The 18,500-nt window shown below is 45.8% G+C and overlaps 1 pseudogene; it reads left to right on the forward strand.

Moving 5' to 3' along the window:
* The first annotated feature begins 4,860 nt into the window (after window positions 1–4,860).
* LOC119061522 (transcription factor A, mitochondrial-like) lies at window positions 4,861–6,382 on the forward strand (annotated as a pseudogene).
* The last annotated feature ends 12,118 nt before the right edge of the window (window positions 6,383–18,500 follow it).

Below are 18,500 nucleotides of genomic sequence, written 5' to 3' on the forward strand. Positions count from 1 at the left end.
TGTGACTAGTGCCAACATTCTGCAGGAGGGAGATGGTGTCCCCAAAAGGTTAACTCAGGGGGAGAATGAGGGTGTTTCGGGAGGAGTGGGCGGAGTTCAGGGAGTCAGCAGGGATGGTGAAGCAGTCCGGGCCCAGCTTCGGTGGGGTCAGTCCACCTGAAGGGAGGTCGGAAGGGGGAGGAGAGGGAAGGAGCCATCACGGGAACCAGAGAGGACTGACGCCGGCACCCACAGGTCAGCAGGGTGAGTCACAGCCACTGTCCAAACTGCAGGCTGAGCAAAGGAGGCACAGCAAGAAACACCGACCGCTCTCTTCTCCTGCCCAACCCGAAGCCAGGGCACAAGGCCCTGGGAAGATGGGCGTGTAGGGTTCGGTCTCCCAGGCCGCAGGGCAGGGCAGGGCAGGGCAGAGAAGGGTGGGGAGCAGACACAGTTGGGATGGCACGATGGAAAACAACCAGCCCAGCTGGTGCGATGGTAGGTTTTTAGGACACAACAAGCATTGAAGTACTGACTCTGTCAGCTCACTCCTGGGAACATGCTGTGAAGACATGGTGCAGATTAGAAGTTGTATTTGTGCTAACTTCTGGGAGGCCGTGCGGCTCAATGACAAGGTGTGGGTTTTGGAATTGGACGGATCAAACCAGAACCCAGGCTCCCCTGCTTCTTGTCTTTATGGGCTTTGGGGGATGTTGATTTACCTCTCAGAGCCCCATTTTCCTCACCTATGATACCCATACCCCGCCTCAAACAAACTTTTCTTTGCTTCAAAGAATTATTGATTGAGAGACTTAAATAAAATCATATAAAGGCAGTGTCTGAGCTTGGACCATCATAGACACACCACAAATAGGGGTTATTATTGCTATTTTTCATTGCAACATGGTCTGTGACAAAAAGTTTGGAAATAGCCTAGGTACCTAAAATAGAGGAATGCATAAGCAACTGAGGCTTTCAGTTCCACCCCATGAAACACAGCAACTGCGACTATAATGGCAAAGACAATGAAGCCGCATGGGGCAATGTCTCCGTTCTCAAGTTAAATGAATGCGGAACATTGCAAGTACCAGTTTTACAATATCTAGTCATAAATAGGATGAATAGAAGAGCATGTGAAAACATAGGAATAACCAATGTGCCTGGTAAGGATCTCGGTTTTGTTTGTTTTGAAAGAAATATTTCTGTCATTTCAACAACCTTTACATAAACATGATGTTCAAAATCACACAATTATTTAACATGAACCAAAGTAATTTCTTCCTATGGGCGACTGTACTATTTCCTGTGGCCTCCATCACAAATCACCACAAACATGGTAGCTTAAAACAACAGACATTTATCCTCTCCCAGTTCTGGGGGCCAGAAATCCTACATCAAGGTGTCAGCAGGGCCACGTTCCCGCCAGAGGCTCTAGGGGAGAATGCGTTCCGTGCCTCAGCACAAGCTTCCGAAGACCCTGGCCATCCCTGGTGTTTCTTTGTTTGTGGCCACAGCTCTCCAGTCTCTGCCTCTGTCTTTACTTTGCTTTCTCCTCTGTGTCTGCAGAGTCGCCCTCTGACTCACTCTTATAAGGACACTTGTCCCTGAAATTAGGGCCCACCTGGATAATAGAGAATGATCTCATCTTAAGATCCCTAACTTAATTACATCTGGGAAGACCCTTTTACCAAAGAAGGTCACATTCACAGATTGCAGGGATTAAGATGAGGACATAGCTTTTTGGGGGTGGGCGGGGCATCATTCAACCTGTTATGACCCATTTAAGAGAATTCAGAAACTGGGGGGAGGGAGGCCAAGGTAAAACAGCAGAACAGATGAGGGTTATTGAGGGAAGAACTAACGGAGAGAGAAGACAGCTCGAACACAGTAATCAATGAGAATATTTGTGGAAGAGTAGGATGCACTGGGAGGAATTGAGGATGAGCTGTACCAAAAGTCTGAAGTCACAGACTTGTCTCCTGGCCTCAGGATGGACTTCCTGTTGGCTGTCTGTGCATCGCTGTGCTAAACCCGCCTCTTCGCTCTACGCAGTTTTGCCTCTAGCTTGTGTCCCATTTCATGAAGGTATCCAATATTCTGAAAATGAATATGAAAATCAGGGATGCGTGTGAGCTGGAAGACTGATATATAAATAGACAATGGCCAGATTATATATGACAACTGAATTTGGACCCACAACCTCTGCAGCAACCAGCTTGGGAAGCAAAACCACAACCTCTGCAGTAATCAGCTCAGAACAGCTGGGACTCGGTCAGTGGTGTTCAGCTTCCCTAGTCTTTGCTCCCACTTCTAACTCAGGACTTGCCAGAGAAAGCCAAATAAGCTCCTCGAACCCATCACATAAAGATGTCTGCTTCTGGTCAGCTGTTTCCAGCTTCCCTTTGCCAACAACCTCCAATCAAAGCAGCCCTGGACCCTCCTTTTTTTTATTTCCTAATTACTATAAGGCTTTCCTGATCCCCCACCTGCCTTTGAGTCTCTGCCAAGTGCAAGTGATAATGGCTGACTCTCTTGTTACAGGAAGCTCTGAATCAACAGCCCCTGTTTGTGCTCACTTGGGTGTTTATTTCCACAGTGCGGTTTCTCCGTTCTGTTCAGGTGAGTGCCCTTAGGTTCCTACCGCTTGGTTATGGACATTGCCTATGAAATTGAACCACAACCACGAGCACAGGGCCTGGCACATAGTAGATGCTAAATAAATTACTGTCAAGAGAATGAATAGCCCTCTAGGTGAAGGTGAAGTGTGTTGCGGTAGCTTCAAGTTCTTAGATAAAATTCAAGGGAGTAAGTCCAGAAGACTTGCTTTGAGAAAGATTCCAGAGAATTCTTGGTTATTCTGAATTCTTTGGAGAGGGTCTAAATGCTCTCAAATATGCCCCTCACTGAGTAGACCTTAATGCTTTTTAAAGATGCAGATGGTGCACTGTAACTTCACAACATTGTTGTGAAAGGTCTCGAGTGCCACACCAACTGGGCAGAAGTCCGATGGTGCTGGCCGAGGGGCTCCAGCCACCCTGAGGGCTATCACTGAACTAGATGCCCACCAGGAGCTTGTTTTTCCGCTCACAAAACTGAATGTAAACTACTCTCATACAGCCCCCACCCTGGGGTTCCTTGGTTCTCCTGGGTGTTTAGATCATGGATAAACAGGCTGCTGGCTGTTGGGCGGTCACCAGAGAGAAGGGCTGGGGCAGCAGAGGTGAGGAAGACAGCGGCCGCAGGAAGAAGCTTCTGAAGAGACGCCCCAGGGACTGCTATGCCCATGAGGTGTCGGAACCACAGGACCCCCCACATCTGTTAACTGTGCGAGGTGGTGAGCCCTGCTCCCAACACACGGAGAAGACAATTTCCCCGAAAACAGCAAAAAGAAAAAAAAGCAGCATTTTATGACTCCGCCCTTTTTTAAAAAAAAATTTAAAACCTCCTTTTCCAACTCTGTTTAGGTGTTTTTATAGCTGTGTTTAGATAAGCTGAACAAATGAACTTTTCTTAACATTCAAATGCAGGGCCCTGGGTTGATCACTGCATATTCTGTTTTGAACAAAGATTTGAATTTGCACATCAGCAAGAATTCTGTCCCGAGACTTTATTTGCCGTAAAAGCCAAAGACTGTTTGTCTCCATCTCTCGTAACCTCCCGCCCCCATTTCCCCTCTTCCCTTTGCCCAGCCCCTACTGACGTTCTCATTTCCTCAGCACACCCATCCTCTTCCTGCCTGCGTCTTCGCAGGTGCTCCTCCCAGCACCTGGGGGGTCCTCTCCACTCTGTCCCTCTAGAGAATACAGCGGCCCTTTGAGAGCAAACAGAAGGGGGGGTCCGGGAAGGTGGTGTAGTAGGACACACGGGAGTCTGTTTCCCCACCTAGACAACAAGTCCACTGGCAGAATCTATGTACCATAACTACAGCTGACCCTCGAACAGCATAAGTCTGAACTGCAGTCTCCTTATATGGGGATTTTTTTTCAATAAATATATGGCAGGTTCTGTGTATCCCCGGGTTTTGCATTTGTGGATTCAACAAGCTACCATCAAATGCAGACGGAGGGCTAACTGCATCTATTGTTCTACACCATCTTACAGAAGGGACGTGAAGACCTGTGCACTTTCGTACCTGTGGCAACAGAGACACGGCGGCAGAGGCGGGGCGTCTCCAAGCCAATTCTCTGCAGATGATTAGGATGACTGTAGTTACATTTGGGGGGAGTCGAAAGTTTAAAAGATTTTAAACTGCCCAAGGGTCAACTTTATTTTGAAACTCTGGATTCTGTTCAAGGCTTGCAATTTCCAAGAGAAAGATTAGATGGTAAATTGCAGTTAATATCAGTCAATTTCAGCTTTTAGCACAGTAGCAGCTGCCCATCCACCGTCTCCAGCCACAGGGCAGACAGCTGTGCACGTGCCCCTCCTCGAGCGGCTTGCACACAGCTGGCAGGAGCTGGAGTGCGCAAAAGGTACCCTGTCCTCCAAATATCTGGGATCTGCTCTGATTGTCAATTGTGCCTTCTGATCACAGAGGCGCAGACAAAGGGGGGGGGGCTGTAATTTTTTGTTGTTTCTCACCCTGCTGTTGTGTGCAAGCCCCTACCCACGCAGGTGGAGTGACTTCCGGTGGATATAAAGGACCGGTGCCCTTTCCTCCCCCTGCACACCCCTTCATCCCCACACCCCCAGCTCTTTTGGGAGACAGACATTAAAGGTTTAAGGACATTTGAGGACAATGGCATAGCCTCATGAATGGTAGGTATGATGATGAGCTTGGGAGGGTCATCTTCAGGTTTAAGCTGACATTATTTGGGTTGTTCTATTGTGCCACAGGCTCTACCAGACTGGGGCCCAGTCAATTCCACATGAGCAGGTGGAATGGAGCTTCTCGAAGCTGCACAGGGAGGGCTGAGTGCCCTGGGAAAGTCTGGAGTGGAAATCTGCACAGGCTGTGGGAGTCAACCACGCTCTCCCTTCAGTACCAAGATGGCTTTTGTACACTTTAGGTAGTTACCCAAAGAAGCCTGTGACTGCATATATTCAATTTTCTGAAGAACAGTTACCCATATTTAAAGCTCAGAACTCAGATATTAAAAAATCAGAACTAATTAAAAAAATTCTTGAGTTATAGAGGGAACTTCCTGATTAAGAGAAAAAAAATATGAAGATTCTTACAAGAGAGACTGGCAGGTGTTGGGAACCACCCTGCCTGGTTTCAGGAGCTGTAACTGCCCCGTGGCTAAGGCTGAGTGAGTGACCTTTGGACCATAAGCCACTAAGGAGGCAAAGCTTATCTCCCTGGCAGGAGCACTGCCTCGGCCCCTTTTACTTCATCCATAACTGGCCCCCAATGCCTGATAGGTTAGCTAATGGTTGGATAAGATTCCCCAAGGGGGGGAACGACCTAAGACAGGCACATTCATGTGGCGGCCCCAAGGAAGGACTTGAGGAACTACAGCAAAAGGGAGTGACGGACCCCTGCCCCTCAGCTATGACATAGCCTGAGTCCTCATTCTGTCTCCTAATCTCTTGGCTTCCTGACTTAAGCCTGAAACAATGCTGATGGTAGGTGCCCCCCTGTGCTGGAAAGGGCAGGTTCCCTAGGGCCATCAGGCCTAAGAAAGAATAAGTAAAATCCTGTGAAACCTGCTTTGCTAAGAATGCTCTCAATTAAATGATAAGGGTCCAAGCAGGAAATAAGTTTGTTTCCCAAAGTTTTATAGCTCTTTAGCTATTTGACCCTGACTCAAAATAGGTCCTCAGAGTTCTTTGTTATCTGTTGTTCCATCCTTACTGCCTGACAATGATTAGTGAACTTTACCTGTATTCCTGTGCAAAATGAACCCAATAAAAGCCCATTGAGGAAAAGGCTCTTGGTGCTTCTCCTTTGAGAGATCAGCCACCTTTCCTCCCCAAGTAGATCATGTCTTGGTAGACTTATTCTCATCCATGGTGGCTGGGGAGGCCCTGCGGGCAGAGCCCCCCCCAAACACACACACACAGGCTGGCACACAAAGAAGAAGAGATAAGCAGAATTCAAGAACAGCTAACTCCCCATCAGATGGTATCTTTGGAAAAAGAAATCATGCAAAAACATTTTTAAAAGAAAGCTGTAATTAAAAAAAGAGAGAGTTAGCAATGCTTGAGAAAACAAAAAGGCCTCACTCAGCTTAAACATTTTTATACCTGCAAACTTCTAGAAAGCTAAGAATGGCATATCACAGTTAATATTTATCACTGTAGATGAAAACTGGAAAAATCTCTTTTGTTCTCAAAGCAAGAATATACTCAACTTGCTGAAGGTAATAAAATTTGTTGTTACAATGAAATGAAATCTTCTCAAGAGCAAAATCATGAAGTTGGGCAAAGTGATCTTTTCCATCACAAAATGCAGCCCTGAAAAGTGTTAAACAGGAGATGGAGTTCTGTTTCTAATGCAAAAACACTAGAAAACAACTAGGATTCATCGCCCGAAGCTGTTGTAAAATTGAAAAGAGTAAAGTTGGCAAACATTCTACACTTAAGTTATTTTTCTTTGGCCCATGGACATCTGCCAGTTCAACTCGTTTTGTTCTGGTATCTTGTTTCAAAAAACGCAACCAGATTAAAGTTCATGTGAAATTTATTTTGTGTTTAAGGATGACTGAAGATCAAAATAATCCATGAAATGTAGCAGTAATCATTTTACCTTTGATAAATCAGACTCTGAAGTTTTTAATGCTTGATGACTATGGAAAGAAAAGTCATTCTTGTTTCCCTAGGTTATGCAGGCAGGGTTTTCCTATTCAAAAATGTCTCACATTGTAGGGCCATAGTGCTCTGTGATACAAAGTGCTCTGTGCACTTTTTAAAGAGCCCCCAAAGCTCATGCAGGTAAATTTCACTTCCTGGGTGTAATCGTATTATAGTCAGAGTTGTTAGCTGTACGTGCAAGGGATTGCTGGTTTCAGTAGTAAGATTTTATACAAGAGATGCAAAGATTTATAAACTTTTCCTCACTGTCGTCTTTCCTACAGTAAAAACTAGGAAAATATGTATCAATATTGTATGCATATTGCATACAATAAAAATTTTGTGTTTCCTAATTAAAAAATATTTTTAAGGTGAAACATTTGTTTTATAGCTTCTTTCTTTCTTTCCTTTTTCTTTTTAAGTAGAGATTTGTACTCTGAATTATTTTTTTCTCTCATGTGAGTTTATTTATCCAAAAAGTGGAAGACTTGTCTGGTAAGTTTTAAAATGAGAGATTTAAAAAAGAAAATTCTCCAAAGTCTCTAGACTTGGACCCTGTAATTTTCATACATTTTACATAACATATGAAAGCCTGTATAAGGGGCAGCCAGCTCTGGCCTGTGGGCCAAATCCAGCCCACTGCCTGCTTTAAATGGCCTGTGAGCTAACAATTGTGTTTGCAATTTAAAATGGTTTCTAAAGAAAGAATATTTCCAGACATATGAAAGACATATCAAGACAAGGCAAAGTAATATGAAGTTCCGTGTCCATAAAGCCTTATTGGAACACAGCCATTCTCCTTCATTTATTTATTATTTATGGCTGCTCTTGTAAAAACAAGTGACAGTGTGGAGTAGAGATGATATGGCCTGCAGAACCGAGAATGTTTACTGCCTGGCCCTTTACAGAAATGGTTTGCCTACCTATGGTCTATAGTAGAGTGCACTTGAAAAGGGTTTCAACATATTAATATGTTGGGACAGTTTTATAAAACTAAAGAAGCACTAAAGAAGCTGAAGAAAATGTTGCCCCACAGTGTCAGTAAGGAAAATAGTCTTGCTTCAAATTATACTGTGGTATAATTTAAAAAATCCATTAGTGTAGGAAAAAACCCCACATATACAGAGAAAATTAGAATGTGACTACACGTGCCCAGGGAAAGGCTTGGAAAAGACCAGAAAAGATCTTTAATTTATATCTTAAGCTGACCCTCAGCACAAAGACAAATGACACAACCACAAAAGTAAAGAAAAACAATGGAAAAAACAGTGAACCCTAAGAAGTGAGAGAATCCGATTTCCAGAGTTACCACATTATTAGATAAAAATGTCCAGTGTTCAGGAAAAAAAAATACAAGGCATAAGAAGATACAGGAAAGTATGTCTCATTCAAAAGGAAAAATAAATTAACAAATTGTCCCTGAAAAAAGACTCCATGGCAGACATACTAAACAAAGACTTTAGAACAGCTGTCTTAGAGATGCTCAAACAACTAAAGGAAGATGTGGAGAAAGTTGAGAAAATTATGTGTGAAATGAAAATAAAAGTAAAGAAAGAGAAAACCTAAAAACATTAAAAAATTCTGGAGCTGAAAAGTGTAGTAACTGAAATGAAAAATTCACTAGAGAGATTCAAAGGAAAAGTTGAGCAGGCAGAAGAAAGGGTCAGTGAACTTTTCAAGATAGAACAATGGAAATTTCTCTCTTACACGTACGTCCTGGCTACTCGGATAAGAGGAGAACAATAGATTGGATGGAATGGCTTATGTGAACAAAACAGGGCTGGAGATGATCCTCTGAAAATTTCCCCTAAGTGACCCTGTTGGAATGTGAAAGTAATTGAGAGAGAGAGAGAGAGAGGAGAGAGAGCAGAATAGAAGAGGGGAGGGGAGGGGGAAGGGGAGAGGAGAGAGTCAGGAATTCTTATAGTACCATGATGATTAATTTAATGGGTCAAGGCTGGGCCATGATGTCCAGATACTTGGTCAAAAGTTATTCTGATGTTCTGTGAGGGTGTTTTGAATAAGATTAACATTTAAATTAGTGGACCTAGAATTAAAGCAGATTATACTCCATAGTGTGAGTGGGCTTCATCTAATAAGTTGATGACCTTAATAAAACAAACACTGACCTCCTCTGGGCAAGAAGGGATTTTACCAGCAGACAGCCTTTGGACTTAAACTGCAATCCTTGCCTGGGTCTCCAATGCTTCCTTATCCTATAGATTTAGGACCTGTACTTCCATAGCCATGTGAGCTGACTCCTTCTCTCTCTTCCCCTCTCTCTCTGTACACCCATGCACACATAATTCCTGTATTTTATCTCTCTTACTGCAATACCACCCGAGTCTGAGCCATCCAGAGAAATCCCCAGCTCACCACACAGGGTCCTTGACAGCCCAGCTGTTGCTAACTTCCAGCTTTGACCCCAGCCATTCCCAACATTTGCTCAATGCACCAGCTGTGCAGAGCTCTTTGCTGCTACTCATGGGGTTCATGCTTTTTTATGCCTCTGTGTTTTTCATTCATCCGACAGTTCTCTAATGAAGACTGACCTCGTGTACTACCTGTGCTAAGGGCTGACCATGTAGTTCCAGGCCTCAGAAGCTCAGAGTCCAGGGGACAGACAGGCCTGGAAGCAGCTAAGGGCAACCCCAGGGTGGCAGAGCCTGGAGAGGTCCATGCAGGCTGCAGAGGGGAGAAAGGAAGCAGGTGGGGAAAGCACTTTGCCAGGGGTGGGAGCACTGTGGTTTCACGTAAGGCCTTCCCTCATCTGCTGGGCCCCTACCCTGCCATGGAAGTGATCCACAGCACAGCAGCATCTCAGCCCAGGTAGGTCTCCTGGAGCTACTGTGGCCCTGCTGAGGCTCCCCAGGGCTCTCTGACATTTCATACTTATCATACTTATCATTTATCACACCGAGTGACATCCCCAAGACCATTCATCAAGTGTTTACTCTGTGCTGAGCATGTGCTCAGCCTGCATCCACCTGTGTGGCAGGTACCGACTGCGGCATCGCCGTGGACTCAGAGGGGCCAAGCAGCTCACTCACTCAAGCATCTCCTTGAGCATGAATGTAATCACTTACAACTGCAGCGCCCTGCCTGGCCCAAAGTAGGTAGTAAACCTTTGTCTAGAATGGGAACTACATTTTTCAAAGTGCTTGACTTTGCAAACTGAATGGACTGGAATAAATAAACTAGAAATATTTGTCAGGGAAGGCTTCAAAAGCAAAGGGTGTTTATTTCTCTTCTGCCCTCACTGATGAATCTTACTACCTAGGAGTGGCCCAGAAGAAACAGGCCAGGTTGTCTCCTTGCTGGTACACGTTGCGGCACCATGCAGCCGCCCACTGACACTGTGTGGAACTTGAAAACTCCGCCATCACCTGAGCGAAAAGCTCTCTCTGCTGCCATGACCCCATCCCTCTGTGTGACAGCTGGGGTCTCTCCTGGCTGGGGCTGGCCCTGCCAAATGCCAACACCTGCAGACAGGATTTTCAAACAACTGGCTCAACGTTCTGAGCTGTTGTGGCCTCATCCAAGTGACCAGCTGTGGGGGGCAGGCTTGTTTCCCTTGGCCACCAGCTCCAGGGTGGAGGAGAGTGCACTGGACATGGGCTCAGAGGCTGGGTGTGGGTCTCAGGTCTGCCACTTTGCAGCCAGGTGACGCTGGGCCTCAGTTGCCTTCAAGTGAGACGAAAATGAGGAGGGCTCCTACCTCACCGGGTTGTTAAGAGATGTAAGACGATATGTGGGACATGCTTCTAACTGCTTTTTGCTGTAACACGTGAGAGATTGTCAGTAATTCAAAGAAGCAAGAGTTCCTCAAGCCACAGCCTCTGGGTGATGCATGGCGGGATGAGTAGGACCTTAAAAGAGTGATGCCAAGCTGTCTAGACAACCCAGTCGGTACATCTGAGTTCTTTTTCTGGAGATCTGAGCAGCAGAAAGAGTACTTGTTGAACTGATTGGACCACATGGAGTTATTTATAGAGTCACCTTGGAACTAGCCCGGGATCTGGAAGCAAAAATTCTGGAGATAAGTTCTAGATCCCCAGTTTCCACATGTGCAACTTCATTTTATCAGCTCTAAAATTGGGACTATAATCTTGAATTTGCACATGCCCAGAGACCCAACAATCCTGCTCTGGGATTATGTCCCAGAGAAGTTTTCTCACAGGTGGACGAGGGGACCTGTAGGAGATGGTCACCGTGGCAGTGTGCCAGGTGGCAGACAGCAGAGGTACTAAAGGTTTCTGCCACCAGAGGCACGAAAGTACACGGTGGTGGATGTAACTTCGGAACTCTCACCACAGGCAGAGGCGATGGACTAGATGTACATGTAGCAACACGAATGAGTCTGTGAAACAGTGTTGGGGAAAAACAAGGAGGCAGAATGCATCACACAACACCAGGGACATAAACGGAAAACACAAGCACACACACGAGAGAGCATATTCCACGAGGACACACGCACATTTGCAGACTTACAGCAAACGCTGAGAATGGATGCCTCGGAGGAGACGAAGAGAAGGTTAGTGATGGGGGCAAAAATACAGCTAGGAAGAAAGCATCGCATGGACCAGTGACAACAATGGGCTATTAGCCAAGAGGTATGATCGGCCCAATTTTCTGCATCAGGAGTTTTTCTTTTTTTTAATCCTACCTCAAGGTGTTGCCAGAATTATATGCATGTGTAACGTTCACAAAGGTCCCTGGCACAGCACTGGCATGTGGTAGATGCTCCAGAAAGGGCAGCACTTTTTGTCATTTACTTACTCATTGAACATATGACGTACCTAATACGTCATATTAGGCATGTTCTGTAACAGAACAAAGACCGGGCGTTGCTCAGGGACTTGAGCAAGGCAGAGGGGACTCGGTATCAGCCGGAAGAGGGACCTCATCTGGGTCCGCAGAGCTCGCCCCGTCAAACCCTCTCACTTTCCAAACTGAGGCACAAAGAAGTGACTGGCCCAGGGTCACACAGCAAATTAGTGACTGTATTAAGGATAACTGTCTAGGTCTCCAGGGCCCTTTCTAAGGGCCTTATCTTATGAATTACTTGGCCTTATCTAAGCCAAGTACATCGGTATCCTAGACCAGGGAGAGGCTTGTGTTTCCTGTCCTGCCTTTTACCCCAACAGTTCTCCCTGAGGCCCCTCCAACGGTGTGTGTGTGTGTGTGTGTGTAATGGAGAAGTGAATTGATCAATTGTTTTAAAAATGCAGTTTGGTAGTTACAACCTTTCAGAACAGGAGGTTGGTGGGGAGCAGGTAAAAAGGCTCTGAGCCCTGGCAGAGATGATGCTGTTCTCTTCCTCTTCTGGGTCTGCCCGGCTGCTTGAGTGACCCCAGAGTCTCCCAATCAGAAGCAACCTCACCCCCCAGTCCTCAAAACCGTCCCCCAATCTTACCTCCCAAACGCCATTCCAAGAAAAGGGAGAAGTAGCCCTACAGCGCCCTCTAGCCCTATCACCCTTTCGCTCGGCCCTGAAACACAGTTCCCCGAAGATGACGAGGAGCCCTCCAGAGGCGGAGGGGTAAGGGGGCCTCTCCTGCAGGGCAGCTTCCGACAGGAGACGGACGGGCAGGGGCAACTCTGGGCCTGGCTCACAGGGTGCAGGGCCTTGGGCGGCAGGCTCCTGTGACGTGAGGAGGTGTCCGACAAGTCCGGAGAAGGAGGGGTGGACACGGCAAAGGGGAGGGACAGGTCCTTGAAGACTCTGCTAACATCTTTCCAGCCTTGATCCACAGAACTTTATAATAACCTTTCCTACAATTTCAGGAAAACCCAAAAGTTTCCCCATAGATTTCAGAATGAGATGGACAACGAACCGAGTAACACAGAGATTTCCCAGGATGAGCCCAGTTAAGTGTGAGACGGGAAGAGAGATGAAGGGAAAAGAATTTCTCTTGGCAATGGGAGCTCAGCTCCTGGGGATTCGGCAGAGCCCTGAGCTGGGATGATGGTGATGCTGAGAGAGGAAGGCTGACCTTTAATGAGCACTTACTTTGTCCCCCACTAGATTGTCCCTATTCGGCTGCCACACAGCTATCCTATGAGCTGGGTGCTGTTAGGTGCCTGTTTTACACACGAGGAAATAAGACAGAGTAAATGACTCACCCAAGATCACACTCCTGAGTAGTGGTGGGGGCAGGGAGGCTTAAATCCAGATTGTCTCCATCCATAGTCCTTGGACCTAACTGCTAAACAAAACAGCAGCTAAGCCTCAGTCTGGTCTTTAGGAATGTCCCAGCATGTGGCTGATTACGCAAGATAAAAAATGTTTTTCGTTCAGGACAGGAATTTAAGCACCCATCATTCAGTGCTCATTTTCCCCTAGCAATATTTCATAGGGAAATGCATTCTAGGAAGACATCAATCTACGGCCTCTGTGGCATGCTTTTGCTTTCTGTATTCTCAGTATTATCCCTAATATTTTATGGCGTGCTCTGTGCCAGTTGAACAACAGAACGTATCATGGGGTTTTATTTCAGCACTCTCAGCTTTATTTCACCACTGCTAACGGAATGTTTGGACTGCTTTATTGTAAGATATTTAAGTGTATTTTAAAACACAAAAACTAAATAAAAGCCACCATGATTTTCAAAGAAATTCTGGTTCGTCTAAACCACCACAGCCTCGTTCAGAGAACGCAAAAACTCAGGATTTCTGCTTATCGGCTGAAGTGGCGCCACCGTGTGGCAAGAATGTAAACATCGTTCACCATTTACCGCATTTTTCAGACTGTAAAACGCACCTCCCAAATTTGGGGGGGAAAGGGAGTGCTTCTTATACTCCAAATGTAGCTTATCTGGCCCGCTGTAGGAAGGGGGGGTGGTGGAGTGGGGTCACAGGTTATTAAATATTTTACCACATTTTTTTGCTTCAAATTTTCCCCTATTTTTATCCTCTAAAACCTAGGTGTGTCTTATGGTCTTGTGCATCTTACAGTTCTAAAAATACGGTACTTGGATAACCAGCTTTGAAATTGTCCTGATTGATTTTTTTAATAAGAGAGAGTTGCATTATTTTACAGTTATACACATAAAGTCAGGATTTATTTTTATCTCATATTACACTATTTCAAATTCTCAGGGAACCTCCAAAGCCACGTTCAGTTGATCAAAAAGGTACATGAGGTGGATAGAAATTCGGATAACGTGAAATTAGGGGTATCAGAGATGGGCCTTGCTGTCAGCCTATCTGGCAGTTCATCAAAAATATGATAACAGATTGACTTTTAGCGTAAACCAAAGAAACTTTGGATCTGTGGGCTGAAAAGAATGTGAAAGACAACATGGGGACCCTTCGGGAAGGTACCTGTTTGTCACCCATGTGAATTTAGTCACGGGCACGCACCTTCTCTGGCTGGGTAGGGAGGGGGTCTTCGCATGCGTCTGACGTGAGAACCCACCGTGCACAGACTTCACAGCATGTTCAGGGAACACCTGCTGTGAAGGTCAGAGTTCAGGGAACACCTGTTGCCCTGCAAGCCTGTCTCAGAGGACTGCTGTGAGGATTAAATGAGATAACATGGGTGCCGCACAGAGCGGAGGTGGCAGTCAATAATCTTTTATTGCTTTTCTTTTTACTGTTTAAAATGTGCTTTGTAAATGAAAAACTGACAAATGTACAAATGCCGTTGACAAATGTCCACTGTTAGCAGGAGGTAGATGGTTCTAGTCCAACGGAAGACACCAGTATTTCCCAAACGCTGGTGGACCCCGAATCACCTGGGCATCTGGGTAAAACACAGACTCTGTTTCAGTTGACCTAGGGTGGTGCCTGAGGTTCCGCATTTCTAATAAGCTCTCACGTGATTCCAGTCCGCCGGAGGCACTTTGAATGGCAAAGGTCTACGACAGTGATGTTAACCAGACTGTACATTAGAATCACGTACTGGGATTGTCAACTGTGGGCTCTCAGCCTGTACACTGGATCTACTGAATCAGAGTGCCCAAGGGTGGGGCTCAGGCATCTATAGTTTTGATAAGTAACCCAGGTAATTCTGGTGTTCAGCCAGGGCTAGTATTCTTTTTAAATCCACTCTCCAGCTCATTCTGATGCATTCGATCAGCTGGTATTAGCTGACTTCCACTCTGAGACAGGCATTGAATTGTCCAGGAGGACAAACAAAAGAACCAACCAGTGATGACAAAGCATTTGATAAATGCTGGGCATGGAGGGCTCTCTGCCGGAGCGCAGGACGGGGCTGTGGGGATTCAGCCAGACCACTCAGTCAAGGGCAAGGAAGGCTTCTCTGTGGGAGGTGGAGTTAGGGCCAAGTCAAAAGGATGACTAGGACTGCATTAGAACAAGAAGAGGTGTAAAATAGCACAGCTTGTTAGAAAAGACCTGGGTTCACCCATGGGAGGGGTTAGTAACTAGGTTAGAGAAGAAGATAGGAATAAGACCACGAAGCGGTACTAGGCTAAGGAGCTGGACCTTAATTCTGAAGTCTAGGGGTTAAGAAGACTCAAAGTACATGGCAAATATCAAACACAATAAATGTTAACCCTCGTCATTATCATTGTTATAGTAATAGTAGTGTTATTATTGCCAGTTGTGTGGTTCAGAAAGGTGAGAACGACAGCACGATGGGGCGGACTGGGGCCGGGGGCCTAGACTGGAAACAGGGGGTCATAGACTATTATGCGATTCAGTTAAGGAATAGGAAAGATATGAAGAGAGTAGATTTTACAGGACTCGGAAGACTTGGTTCCTGCAATAGTTTAAAAATTCACACCTGCATGAAGGAGCTTGCAAATTCCTTTCACATACAAGCTTGAAGCTTCAAAAAGTGAGTTCAGTTTAGCTGTTTAGCTAGTTCAGTTTCACATACATACAAGTCAGTGTGAGGAGTGGTCGAATTTTACTGATAAAGGCGACTGAGGCTCAGATTCGTCTAAAGTCACATGACAAGTGTGGGGGAGAACCTGGGCTATGTGACTTCACGCCGGGTCCTCCCGCTGCTGCCGCCCGTGAGTTGCAGAAGGTGGAAACCTCACGTGAACACTGGTGAGTGGAGTGGATTGGCATGGCCTCGAAGAGAACCAGAATTCAGTCCTTGCTGCCATTAGCCCCATCTTCCCACACGTGAAAATTGTGGGGAGCTGGAGTCCCCCACATGAGGATCCTCAGACACTTTTGAGAGATGCCCAGATGTGGCTCCCAGCTTTTCTAAACATATAACGGAAGCACGGATATGGAGCGGGTGGTGGAGGTGGGTGGTGAAGTTATCTTGATCCATCCTTGCCTTCTGTCTTTCAAAGACATGCCCCTCCCTCCATTCCATCCCCCCTCATTTCCTCCAGGACTTCCTCCCTGAGTTCATTTCCCCCTGTCCTTGATCTGTCTTCCCACCAACTCTTCCCTCTGGGCCTTCAAATTTGGTCCAATCTCACCCATCTTTAAAGAGTCACTTCATCCCCATTCTGCCATATTCGCAAGCTACTGCCCATAGAGTTAACTCCACCCATGCTGCATGGAGGAATGAGATTGCAACCTGGCTTTTACTTGTAATTTGGGTGCGTTCTCTGATTATCGTTCACTTAAAGTTGGCCTTCCGATGCTATGGCTCCTCTTCAGAATGGAGAGTGGCTTACAAGTTTATCCCTGTATGTATGTAAACTTGGTGATGCAATGCCTGGTCCTCTGAGGAACAGCTCATCAGTTAGGCATCAGTTTGGCTGCTACTACAGAATAACCAAATTCCACGGGCTTAACAATATGATACCGTATGAGATAGACACTTAGATACACTCACAGCTGTTTGACTCCATCCCACCTACCTCCCCGGGGGTCTGTCGTTTTAACCATTCTCAGATAACGCTGTTAACTGTGAATAATTAGAACGTTTATATTAACCAGCCACTTCCTTTATTTCAAACCTAAATTGTCCTGCAGGCCAAAGGTGCTAATGTTCATCATTTTTGATGGGGATGTTTGCATTGCCTCTGGGTCACTGTTAAGAAGCACTGGTCTCACCATAGAGCTGGGAGTTATGTCTGATTTTTAAAATACTACCAAATTTTTGACATCAGTTCTTTTTGCCATGAGATGTTCTTCTCTTGTACAGCTTTAAAAAGTCTGCCTGAGGTTTCTGTGTGTCTTAAGAGATACCCTCCCTCTGTCTGCCCAGGGCTGACTCGATGCTGCAGGTGGAGAGGCCTGTCCCCCCACCCTGCACCCCACCACCAGGGAAGTCCACGGGTGAACATGGAGACAGTTGGAGGATGCAGGAGTTGAAGTTAACCTTGATCACTCCAAAGAGTTGAGTATACACAGGAGCACAGCAGGAGTCAGGAATCTATTGCCACAGTGAGAGGGGCCAGTCCTCCCCCAGGGAGTATTCCGAACCGTGGGTGGATGAAGTCTGTACCTGCCCCCTTCCTTCACACTCCCATTCCCCACCGCACCAGTGTAGCCTGGGTCCAGAGGCCCACCAGCTCAGGTGACCAGAGCCCATGGCTGGGATACATGAACTTCGTCCTTTAGATCCCTCGAAAGCTACACCTTCTACACCCGTAGACTTCTGTGCAGTAAGCTCTCTATGCTCTGGCTGTCCATTCTTTTCTTCCAATGGTTCTGAGTAAAGAAAGCTTCAAAAAGTGAGTTCAGTTTAGCTGTAAGTTAAAAAAAACATATATTTTCACATACTATGAATTCCTCATTGACTGATTTAACCAAACATCTAGTGTATTCATAAATGAGTCTTAAAATTGTTTGTATGTATTAGTCAAGGTTCTCTCAAGGAACAGAACAAATAGAAAGAGAGATGAGAAGTAGATAGAAAGAGATTTATTATGCAGGACTGGCTCACAAGACTGCAGAGGCTGAGCAGGCCATCGGCAGGCTGGAGGCCCAGGGAAGCCTTGAGTGTCATGTTCAGGCCTTAAGGATTCATAGTCACCTGTGAATGAAAGTCAGCTGCCTAGTGACCTTCCTGTTCAACCGGGGGTTACCTAGTTAGAGAATGACAGGGCTGGAGGCTCAGGAAACCCCAGTCTACATCCAAAGGCTGATGAACCGGGAGTCGGATGTCCTTGGGCAGAAGAAGGCGGATGTCCCAGCTCAAGCAGAGACCAAACCCACCCGCCCCCCATGTGTTTGTTCTTTCCAGACCTCCATGAACTGGACGATGCCCACTTGCACTGATAGGGCAACCTCCTTTATTCGGACCACCAGTGCAAATGCTAATCCCCTCCAGGAACACCCTCACAAACACATCCAGAAATAGTGTTTCATCAGGGGTCTGAACACCCCTTAGTCCAGTGAAACTGACACATAAAATCAACCATCACAATAGGGCAGGAAGAGAGAGCATTTTTTTACACTTCGGTTTCATGGTTTTTTATTTAAATATTTTCTCACACACTCAGTTTCTCTTTAAAATTTGGAGTTCATTACAACAAATTGCATTAAATTAGGCAGCACTTTCTGAGGCCTGGCCCATGTGTCTCCATATTACAAGCAATATTTGGTCCAGGTAAGATCTAGTAGAAACAGACAACTGGAAACTTCCAGGCCAACTCTTGGTATTAGTTCCTGTCATTTCTCTGAAGATTTGGGTGTTCACACTTATTGCCTTTGTTCATTGTTACCCAGCTAGGTCTCTTTTTTATTGAAATGTGACCTCTTCTACGGTCTATTTAAGGTTTATTGTTTTTAATAAGTTTGTTTTTGAATAAGGATGTTACTTTAATCTGGCCACCACGTTCCTCTTTTTCAGTTAATTAGAAACAGAGCAGAGCTCTGGGATTACTTCAACACGAACAACG

Source organism: Artibeus jamaicensis, unplaced genomic scaffold, assembly GCF_021234435.1.
Source record: "Artibeus jamaicensis isolate MK-2021 breed Jamaican fruit bat unplaced genomic scaffold, CSHL_Jam_final scaffold_1019, whole genome shotgun sequence".
Lineage (NCBI taxonomy): Eukaryota > Metazoa > Chordata > Mammalia > Chiroptera > Phyllostomidae > Artibeus > Artibeus jamaicensis.